Source organism: Nyctereutes procyonoides, unplaced genomic scaffold (assembly GCF_905146905.1).
Source record: "Nyctereutes procyonoides isolate TBG_1078 unplaced genomic scaffold, NYPRO_anot_genome, whole genome shotgun sequence".
NCBI classification, from domain to species: domain Eukaryota; kingdom Metazoa; phylum Chordata; class Mammalia; order Carnivora; family Canidae; genus Nyctereutes; species Nyctereutes procyonoides.
The window spans coordinates 9,381,625-9,393,693 of NW_026575043.1; the positions used below are offsets into that span (position 1 = coordinate 9,381,625).

Here is a 12,069-nt window from a genome sequence, read left to right on the forward strand (position 1 = left end):
TAAAAAAAAAAAAGTTCAAAGGAGCACTATTTGTCATAGAAAAAAGCTATACACAGCTCAGAAGTCCACCAAGAGGGGACATCTGAGTGGCTCAGTGGCTGAATGGCTGCCTTTGGCAGAGTGTGTGATCCCAGAGTTCTGGGATTGAATCCCGCATCAGGTTCCCTGCGAGGAGCCTGCTTCTCCCTCAGCCTGTGTCTCTGCCTCTCTATCTCTCATGAATAAATAAATAAAATCTTAAAAAAAAAGTCCAAGAGTAGAATAAATAAATAGTGTTATGTTCAAACAATAGCTCACGACACAGTAATGAGAAAGAACCAACCTTAAACTACACACTACGACATAGACACACCTCACCAACATAATGGTGACAAAGAAGCTAGCCCCAGAAGAACACATACTGTGTGATTCCATTTACCAAAAGTTCAGTAAGCCAAGATCATGAGTAGGGGAGCAAGGGATGGAGGCTTTTGAGTGAAACGGGGTCCAGGGTTGCTCCTGTGTGGCTGGGAAGAGTTCAATTTCTTTCCTGGGAGCTGGTTAAAGACAGACTCTCAGAAACTTCACTGAGCTATGCATTTTGATTTGTGCATTTTCTGTTTGTATGTTATACTTCAATATAAAAAAGTTACCTAAATAAACTGAAGACTGACATCCCATATGGCCTCGCAAATCTGGCCCCCAGAATATATTCCAGAGAAACTCTTGCACACATGCACTAGGAGAAGCATGCAAGAATGCTCACATGTATCTAACAGCCTGAAACGAGAAACCACCCTCACGTCCACGAACAGAACAGACACACTGTGGTAGGTAGATTTATGCAAGGCAATACTGCACAGCAGGGAAAATTAATGAACTAGAGCTTAAGCATCAACATGGATGTGTTTGAAAAACCTCATTGTTGAGTAAAAAGAGCAAGCTGCAGAGGAATAGAAACAACAGGACGTAATTTATCACCAATACAGAAATACAGAAAACTTTACATGTTGTTTGGTGTCATAAATATGCATTAACTCTGTAACAAAAAGCAGAGGAATAATGAATGCAAAATTCAGAAGACTTGCAGGGGAGGAAGAGAAGGCTAAGTACTGAGGGGCACCCAGGGAGTTACAGGAGCCGGTGATGCTCTGCTTCTGAAAACTGGATGCCAGGTAACTGAGTGCTGGCTTTCATTCCTTATTCCTGACATAGCATTGTAAATCCTCTTTTGTGTCTATGTATTAGTTCATATTAAAATGACCATATAGGGGGATCCCTGGGTGGCGCAGCGGTTTGGCGCCTGCCTTTGGCCCAGGGCGCGATCCTGGAGACCCGGGATCGAATCCCACGTCGGGCTCCCGGTGCATGGAGCCTGCTTCTCCCTCTGCCTGTGTCTCTGCCTCTCACTCTCTCTCTGTGTGTGACTATCATAAAAAAATAAAAAAATAAAATAAAATAAAATAAAATGACCATATAGGGGCACCCAGCTGGATCAGTCAGTAGAGTATGTGACTTTTTTTTTTTTTGAAGATTTTATTTATTTATGAGAGACAAACACACAGAGAGAGGCAGAGACATAGGAAGCAGAGGGAGAAGCAGACTCCATCAGGGAACTCAATGGGGGACTCGATTTCGGAACCCCAGGATCACGACCTGAGCCAAAGGCCCAACCACTGAGCCACCTAGGTGCCCCAAGAATGCGACTCTTAATCTCAGGTTGAGAGTTCAAGCCTCATACTGGGCATGGGGAGGGAGGGGGAGGGAGGGAGGGGGAGGGAGGGAGGGAGGGAGGGAGGAGGAAGGAAGGAAGGGAAGGAGAGAAAGAGAAAAAAAGAAAATGACCATTATCTATTTTAACAAAGAAATTTCATTTCCTAGACTTGATCCTACAAGTATACTGAAAATGGCATAGATACAAAGCTCTTCACTATAGCATTGTCAATGCCAGTAAACATTTAAAAGTCACCTAAATACCTTTTAGTCAGGCTAAATTCATCAGGATATATCAGTCCAGTGGACTATATATTATGTGGTCTCTGAGGACAAAGAGATCTTTATATACTGACATGGAAGCATCTTTATATTTTAAACCGACAGGGGCACCTGGGTGGCTCAGTTGATTAAGCATCCAACTCCTGATTTTGGCTCAGGAGGTGACCTCAGGGGTGTAGAATCAAGCCCCATCCCATGTTGGGCTCCAAGCTGGACATGGAGCCTGCTTGAGACTCCTTCTCTCGCTATCTGCCCCATCCCTGCCCCTCTCTTTCTCAGTCTCTTAAAAAAAATTAAAAAAACAAAAAACAAAAAAATAAACTGACAAAAGCAAACCCCCAAAGATCATGTGCAGCCTTATTACCATTGTTTTTTTTTTTTTTTGGTAAGATTTTTTATTTATTTATTCATGAGAGACAGAGAGAGAGAGAGAGAGAGAGAGAGAGAGAGAGAGAGAGGCAGGGCACAGGCAGAGGGAGAAGCAAGCTCCATGCAGGGAGCCTGACGTGGGACTTGATCCCGGGTCTCCAGGATCAGGCCCTGGGCTGAGGGTGGTGCTAAACTGCTGAGCCACCTACCATTCTGTTTAATGTTGTTTTACAAATAAAGTTTTCCAGACTTTGTCCTCGACAGAATACTAAGCTGAAGACCAAAGTGACTCTGTGTCAATAGACACCACTTAGATAAATATTTCACAAGTTCAGGTATGGATGGCAATCGATTGAGACTGGAGCAGTGGGTCTCAAAGGAGGATCCCTAGAAGGGAGAAGAGGTGCCACAGACAGAAGCTGGAATTCCAAAAGACCGTAAACCCTTCAGCTTCAAGATGGGAGCAGGCAGGAGAAGAGAAAGACCGTTAAGGTCTCAAAAACATAAGGAATCTGACACCTCTGAGCCCTTACTGGGAAGAAAGACTTGCTGTTACAGTACATTCAACCATGTGATGAATCCCGATAAAGAAACAGGGACAGAAGAAACCATGATACAGAAATTGTGGGGAACAGTAATCACACATAAACACAGAAGCAAGAGTAAACGGCAGGGGGATTAGGGTGATGGAAAATACATGTTCAAAACACTAATAAGAACTGGGAGTGAGGAGAAGGCGAGGCAGCCTGAAGTGTGATGTAATTTATTTTTTCCTCTTTCGTGGCTGGGTGTCAACTGGTATTTAAGATCAAAACATGCAATTTAAGAAAGAAGTTAGGGCAATTCCAACCTCCTAATATTCTCATCACATGTCTTCTTAACCTTTCAGGGAGATTTTTTTTTAATTTTTTTAAGATTTTATTTATTTACTCATGAGAGACAGAGAGAGGCAGAGATGTAGGCAAAGGGAGAAGCAGCTCCCTGCAGGGAGCCCGACGTGAGACTCGATCCCAGGACCCCGGGATCACGACCTGAGCTGAAGGCAGACACTTAACCACTGAGCCACCCAAGTGCCCATCAGAGAGATTTTAGAAACTATTATTCCTTGTAATGAAAAAAATCATTATTCCATGTTTAGCACTTTCTTATTTCACTTTGGCTTCTTTTTCTTAAGTTTTACTGAGTTAGATGCAACCATGTAACATCAAACCAACACAGGTGTACTATTCCTCACTCTGAAGTGATTTGTCAGCCAGGCCTTCTCCCTGAACACATGTGGGAATATTCTTGAATGAACCTCATCAGACAATGGTTATTTCATGATGTTGACCACATGAATTTGGTGTTTTTTTGGTTTACTTTTTTGCTATCTTTGTTCTTTTCTATATCGCTTCAATGTTTCAACGATGAGCACGTCATTTTTTTCTTTTTTTTTTAAGATTTTATTTATTTGTTCATGAGAGACACACACACAGAGACAGAGACAGAGAGAGAGAGAGAGGCAGAGACACAGGCAGAGGGAGAAGCAGGCTCCATGCACCGGGAGCCCGATGTGGGATTCGATCCCAGGTCTCCTGGATCGCGCCCTGGGCCAAAGGCAGGCGCCAAACCACTGCGCCACCCAGGGATCCCTAGGAAATCTGCTCCTGCTCCTTCTGCTGTTCCCCTCCCCACAACATGTGCTCTCTGGGGCTCTCTCTGTCAGATAAATAAAATCAAGAAAAGAAGAAAGAGAAGGAAGAGAAGAGAAGAGAAGAGAAGAGAAGAGAAGAGAAGAGAAGAGAAGAGAAGAGAAGAGAAGAGAAGAGAGAGAAGAGGAGAAGAGGAGAGAAATCCACTTGAGAAATCATCTGGACCACAGGTGCTAGTTGTTACATTCAGTGCAACCACAATACTGAACAGCTTGCAGGACATGCTCGTGTGCCTTCACTACTCAAACCCCAATTCCCATCCCTGTACCCACTAAGTCTAGAAAATGAGTTACTCAGTCCCCCAACATCAGCCCTCTCCCTTGTTTTTCTCTCCTATCCTGCAGAGAGAGCTTCTGCTCCGAAGGTTCAGCCTGAGCACCAATAGGGCTAACCTGAAAGGTTTCAGAACGAGACTTGCTCATTGCAAGACCCTGGTCCTAGGCTTAGAGCTGTACATACCACCCTTCACTCCCAAACTGCCAACATCAAAAATAAAACAGGGATTCCACCACAGATCCTAAAAGAAGAAATGGGAACAGCACTAACAACTCTAACAAATTTGACAATGTAGATGAAATAAACAAATTTCTTCAAAAACACAACTGTCGGGGATGCCTGGGTGGCTCAGCGGTTGAGCATCTGTCTCAGGGTGTGATCCCGGGGTTCCGGGATCGAGTCCCACATCGGGATCCCTGCATGGAGCCTGCTTCTCCCTCTGCCTGTGTCTCTGCCTCTCTCTCCATCTCTCACGAATAAACAAAATATTAAAAAAAAGAACCCACAACTGTCTAGGAGCACCTGTCTGGCCAGTGGGTAGAGCATATAACTCTTGATCTTCAGTTGTTGAGTTTGAGCCCTGCACTGTAAAGATTACTTAAAAATTAATAAATAAATAAATAAATAAATAAATAATTAGGGGTACCTTTGGTGACTTAAGTCAGTTAAGCATCCTTGCTTTTGGTTCAGGTAGTAAGATCTAGCCCTGCATTGGGCTCCATGCTGGGCATGGAGCTTGCTTAGGATTCTCGCTCTCCCTTTCTCTGCCCCTGCCCCCACCGCCTGCATGCACATGTTCTTTTAAAAAAAAAAAAAATTTTTAATTAACAAAACTTGAAAAGGGCAGCCTGGGTGGCTCAGCGGTTTAGCGCCACCTTCAGTCCAGGGCATGATCCCGGGGACCCGGGATCAAGTCCCGCGTCGGGCTCCCTGCGTGGAGCCTGCTTCTCCTTCTGCCTGTGTCTCTGCCTCTCTCTCTCACTCCCTCTCTCTCTCTCTGAATAAATAAATAAATAAATAATAAATAAAATCTTAAAAAAAAACTTTAAAAACCCACAAGACACAGTTACCTAAAATTGGTAGAATAAACCATGTGAATAGCCATATATCTGTTAAATACACCGAATTTGAATCATTTCAAAACTTCTCACAAAGAAAACTAGTCCAATGTATTCACTACTGAATTTTACCAAACAGTAAAAAACAAGTATCAATCTCACACAGACTCTAACAAAATAGAGAAGGAGGATATACTTATCAATGTCTTATGAAGCCAGCATAACCTGGATATCAGAACCTGACAAGGATATTATAAGAGGAATTGACTAGTATTCATCATGAACACAGGTGCAGAATTCTACAACAAAATATGAGCAGTAAAGGACAATATATTAAGAACAAGTAGGATTTTCCCCCACCCAGGAGCATAAAGTTGTTCCAACATGCTAGAATCCGTGCAATTCACCACATTAATAGATTAAATGAGAAAACCCCACATGATCATCATACAAGATGAAGAGAAATTTTTTGACAAAATCCAACATCCATTCATAATAAAAAGTTCTCTGCAAACTAGGGAGAGGGACTTCCTCAGTCTGATAAAAGATAGCTGTGAAAAGCTACAATCAGCACTATATATAATAATAAAATACTGAACATGTTCCTCCTAAGTCAAGAACAAGAAAAGATCTCTGTTCTCCAACTTCTACTCAAGTCCGTACTGATAGTCCTGACTAATGTAATAAGGGAAAAAGAAGAGCCAAAGATAAGTTTTTTTAAAAAGCAAGAGTCTTTTTCTTTTTTTTTTTTTTTAAGAAATTTTATTTATTTATGAGAGACACACACAGAGAGAGGAGCAGAAACACAGGCAGAGGGAGAAGCAGGCTCCATGCAGGGAGCCTGATGTGGGACTTGATCCCGGGACTCCAAGATCACGCCCTGGGCCAGAGGCAGGTGCTAAACCGCTGAGCCACCCAGGGATCCCAAAAGCAAGAGTCTTAATTCACAGGGGCTATGACTGTAGAAAACCCAAAGGAATATACAAGAAGATCTTTGAAATCTAGTAAGTTGTCTTCAAGAAAGTCTCTCGATATAAAGTCAATACATACAAGTAAATTGTATTTCTATACAATTATAACAAACGACTTAAAAATAAAGTTAAAAATAAATTCTACTTAGATAAAGCAAAATATCTTAATAAATTTAACGAAAGACACCTCAGTGCAAACTAGAAAAAAAAAAAACACACACACTCTGGAGAGAAATTAAAGACCCTGAAAAGATGGAGATATACCATGCTCATGGATCAGAAGAGAGGTTGGGAAACATTTTCTGTAAAGGGCCAGATGGTAAATATTTTAAATTCCATGCAACATATAGTCTACATCACAACTCCTTACCATTGTAGCGGGAAAGCAGCCGTAGATAATACATAATGAATGAGCATGGCTGTATTCCAATAAAACTTTATTTTCAGAGGGGAAGATGGCAGCAGAGTAGGAGGTCCCTAGGCTTGCCTCATCCCATGAATAAAACTAGGTAACTATCAAATAATCCTAAGGACTCCAGAAATTGATCTGAAGACTGGCAGAACAAACTCCATAAGAAAAGGCCACAATGAAGAAGGTAGAAGTGCAGAGATGTGGCCTGGAAGAGAAATGGATCCTGACCACTGCAGCAGAGAGGGAGCCATGGTCAAGGAGAAGAGCAAGAGTCAAATGAGCACATAGGAGAGCACAAAGGAGGGCCAAGTTCTTGCAACCCAGCAGGACTTAAAGCCTGGAATTCTAAAGGTCAGTGGGGTGGGCTGGGATACAACCCAGAGGGTATCAGGGCTGCTGTTAGAGAGCAGGGGGGGCAAACAGCCCTTGGACATGCAGCATGGAAAAAACAGTGACCCCCCCCCCAAAAAAAAGAAAAAACAGTGACCCAAAGAGCATGTGGGATACAAAGTGGGAAGGTTTATTCCTCATCTCAGACGAAGTCCCAGAGAAGTAGAGATCCTGGAGACATCCCTCTGGGAACAAAGGAAATGGCAGGAGCCATTTCTCTTGCTCATCCTCAGCATTAACACAGAGCCACTTGCAGGAGCCAGGCCAGTGCCAACACTTGCTATGCAACTCACCTACGTCAAGCCTCACACGAGCCCTGTGTTCCAGGGGAACCAACTTTCCCAGTCATGTGTGCCTCAATCCCAGAATGGCAGGCCCATTACTCCCACAGGCCAGCGCAAACCCCTTCCCACACCACATCTCCCCACTCTGGAGTTTTGCAAGACCTCAGTTCTGGTGGCAGGGATAACAGCTCCCATTTCACAAGCAGACCAAAACACATCTAGTTAAAATGCATCACATTGGAATTAATTAATTAATTAATTAATTAATTAATTTAAAAAATGCACCACATCAGGCCAGGAACCAAACACTGCTCCCACCAGGCAAAGAGGGCTGGCCTGAAGGAGGAGGTGGCCATGACACAACTGCAGAACACTCCCAGCACACACTGGAGATACTCCCAGAAGTACCAGACCCTGGGGAACAGGAAATACTGCATGGCAGGGCACTATAGGACCTCTTCTTCAAAAGGCCATTACCGTCAAGAACAAATGTAGCTGGTTTTCCTAACAGAAAAACAGGCACAGAGACTTAGACAAGATGAGAAGACAGAGGAAACTGCCCCAAATTAAAGGACCATGCAACAGCCAGAGTTCTAAGGGACACAGATATAAGTAACCTGCCTGACAGAAAATTTAAAGCAATGATCATAAGGATACTCACCGAGTTTGAGAAAAGAGTAAAGAACAACACTGAGACCTTTGACACAGAGAAAAGGAATAACACAGAGTGAAATGAGAAACACATTTGATGGAATGAACAGGATGCAAGACGCAGAGGAAAGAATCAGTGATGTAGAAGACAGAGTAATGAAAAGTAATCAAGGTGAAAAAAAGAGAAAAGAATAATGCAAAACAAGAATGGACTTAGACAACTCAGCAACTCCATCAAATGTAGTAATAATGTTCAGATTATAGGAGTCTCAGAAGAAGAGAGGGAAGAGAATTTACTTGAAGAAATAATAGCTGAGGAGCACCTGGGTGGCTCAGATGGTTAAGAATCCTACTCCTAAAAAAAAAAAAAAGATTCCTACTCTTAGTTTCAGCTCAGGTCATGGTCTCAGAGTCATGGGGTTGAGCCCCACGTGGGACTCTGCGCTCACTGTGGAGTCAGCTTGTCCTTCTCGCGAGCCCCAGAATGCTCGCATGCTCTCTATCAAATAAATAATAAATAAATGAAATCTGATAAAAAAAAGAACAGCTGAACTTCCCTAATCTGGGAAAGAGATATCTAGATCTAGGAGGCAAAGAGAACCTCAAAAAAATCAACAAAAGCAGATCTACACCAAGACATACTGTAATTAGATGACAAATATAGTGATAAGGAAAAATATTAAAGGCCGTAATATAAACAAAAACAGTTATATGGAAAGGAAACCCCATAAAGCTGTCTGTGGAGTTTTCAGCAGAAACTTTCCAAGCCAGGGGAGTGGCATGATATATTCAAAGTGCTGAATGGGAAACACCTGCAGCCAAGAATACTCTTTCCAGCAAGGCTATCATTCAGAATAGAAGAGACAAAGAGTTTCCCAAACAAAACCTACAGGAGTTTGTGACCACTAAACTAGCCTTGTAGGTAATATTAAAAGGGACTCTGAGTGGAAAAGAAAGACCAAAAAATCACTGTATGGGGGTAGGAAACACACACACAGCAAAAATGAGTATTTCTCGTTTCTCGTAAAAAATCAATGAACACATGAAATAAAAGGATGTAAAATATGACACCCTATACCTAAAACGTAGGGAAGACAGGAGAAAAGAATGGGTTCAAACCTAAATGATCATCAGCTTAATACAGACGGCTGTATGAGGAAGAGGTTATATTCAAACCTAATAGTAACCACAAATCAAAAACCACTAACAAATATGCACAGCATGAAGAGAAAGAAATCCAAATATATCTCTAAAGAAAACCAAAAAAACATGAAAAAGACAAGAAAGGGTCAGAGGAAACCTTCAGAAACTAACAAAAAACAAGTAATTAAATGGCAATAAATACATATCTATCAATAATGACACAATGTAAATGAACTAAATGCGCCAATCAAAAGACACAGGGTGACAGAATGGATTAAAAAACAAGACCATGTATATGCCACCTACAAAAGACTTATTTTAGACCTAAAAACACCTGTAGATTTAAGGGGGGGATGGAGAAACATTTATTCTGCAAATGGATGGCAAAAGAAACTGGAGTAGCAATATTTCTGTCAGAAAAATACTTTAAAAGAAAGCCTATAAGAGACAAAGAAGGACAATATAATAAAGGGGACAATCAAACAAGAAAATGTAACAACTGTAAATGTTTATGCACCTGTGGTGCCAGGGTGGCTCAGTCTGTTAAAAAAAAAAAAGATAGTTGGACACTTAAGATTTTATTTATGAGAAACACACACACACACACACAGAGAGAGAGGGAGGGAGGGGCAGAGATACAGGCAGAGGGAGAAGCAGGCTCCATGCAGGGAGCCCGACATGGGACTCGATCCCAGATCTCCAGGATCACACCCCGGGCTGAAGGCAGTGCTAAACCACTGAGCCACCGGGGCTGCCCAAGTGTCCGACTATTGGTTTTGGCTCAGGTCATGGTCTCAGGGTCATGGGGCTGAGCCCCATGTTGGACTCCTTGCTCAGCTCAGAGCCTGCTTGAGATTTTCTGCCTCTCCCTTTCCTTTTGCTCCTCCCCTGCTTACTCTCTCTCTCACTCTTTTAAATAAATAATAAAATCTTTTAAAAAATATTTATGCACCTAACACAGCACCCAAATACGTAAAACAGTTAATAACAAACATAAAGGAACTAATAGACGATAATACAAAAATAGTAAGGAACTGTAATCTGACTTATATTAACAAACAGATTATCTAAACAGAAAGTCAACAAGGGAACAATGGCTTTGAATGTTACACTGGAACAGTATGACAACAGTGTCTCAACCCTTAAGAGATATATTTAGAACATTTCATTCTAATGCAGCAAAATACACATTCTTTTCACGTGCACATGGAATGTTCTCCAGAATAGATCACATATTAGACCACAAAACAAGCCTCAACAAATTTAAAAAGATCAAAGTCATACCACACATCTTTTTTTTACCATAATGCTATGAAACTAGAAGTCAACCACAAGAAAACGTCTGGAAAGAGCATAAATACATGGAGGTTACATAACATGCTATTAAACAATGAATGGGTCAACCAGGAAATACAACAACAAATTTCAAAAGTACATGAAAATGAAAATATGATGATTTAAACCTCTGGGACACAGCAAAAGGAGTCCTAAGAGGGTAGTATCTAGCAATAGAGCCCCACTTCAGGAAGAAAAATCTCAAATAGCCTAACCTTACACCTAAAGGAGCTAGAAAAATAACAAATGAAACTTGAAGCCAGCAGAAGGCAGGCAAAAATAAAGATTAAAGCAGAAATAAATGATACAAAAACTAAAAAAACCAATAGAACAGATCAGTGAGACCAGGAGCTGGTTCTTTGGGGGAAAAAAAACAAACAGTAAAATTGACAGATGTGGGATCCCTGGGTGGCGCAGCGGTTTGGCGCCTGCCTTTGGCCCAGGGCGCGATCCTGGAGACCCGGAATCGAGTCCCACGTCAGGCTCCCGGTGCATGGAGCCTGCTTCTCCCTCTGCCTATGTCTCTGCCTCTCTCTCTCATTCTGTATGACTATCATAAAAAAAAAAAAGCCAAAAAATAATATATTATAAATAAATAAATAAAATAAAATTGACAAATGTTTAGCCAGACTCATCAAGAAAAAAAGAGAAAGGATTCAAATAAAATCACAAATGAGAGAGGAGAAATAAAAACCAACACCACAGAAATATAAACAATTGCAAGTGTATAATATAAAAAACAATATGCCAACAAACTGGGCAACCTGGAAGAAATGGATAAATATATGACCTATCAAAACAGAAACAAGGAAGAAACACAAAATTTGAACAGACCAATAGCCAGCAAAGAAACTGAATCAAGAATAATAATAATAACTCCTAATAAACAGAAGTCCAGAACAAGATGGCTTCACAGGTAAATTCTACCAAACATTAGAGTCAATACCTTTTCTTCTCAAACTCTTCCAAAAATAAGAAAAGGAAGGAAAACTTCCAGATTTATTCTATGAGGCCAGCATTATTACCCTGATACCAAAATCAGATAAAGACATCACAACAAAGAGAACTATCAGCCAATATCTCTGATAAGCACAGATGCAAAAATCCTCAACAAAATATTAGCAAACCAAATCCAACAATACATTAAAAAAATCATTCACCATGATTAAGTGGGATTTATTCCTGGGTTGCAACAGTCATTCAATATTCGCAAATCAATCAATGCGATGCATCACATCAGTAAGAGAAAGGATAAGAACTATATTATCATTTCAATAGATGGAGAAAAACCATTTAACAACAAAGTACGACATCCATTCATGATAAACCAACAAGCAGATTTAGAGGGAACATACCACAACATAATAAAGGCCTTATATGAAAAACCCACAGCTAACATCATCTTCGCTGGGGGAAAAATGGATCATTTCCCCTAAGTTCAAGAAAAGACAGGGATGTCCACTCTCAGCACTTTTATTCAACATAGAATCAGAAGTCCACAGCAATCAAAACAAC

General features: G+C 41.2%; 1 protein-coding gene across 2 annotated transcripts in view; it reads right to left on the reverse strand.

Annotated features, from left to right (window-relative positions):
• Positions 1–12,069, reverse strand: part of KDM1B (lysine demethylase 1B) — a 59,470-nt gene that overhangs the window by 31,606 nt on the left and 15,795 nt on the right. The window lies entirely within an intron of this gene.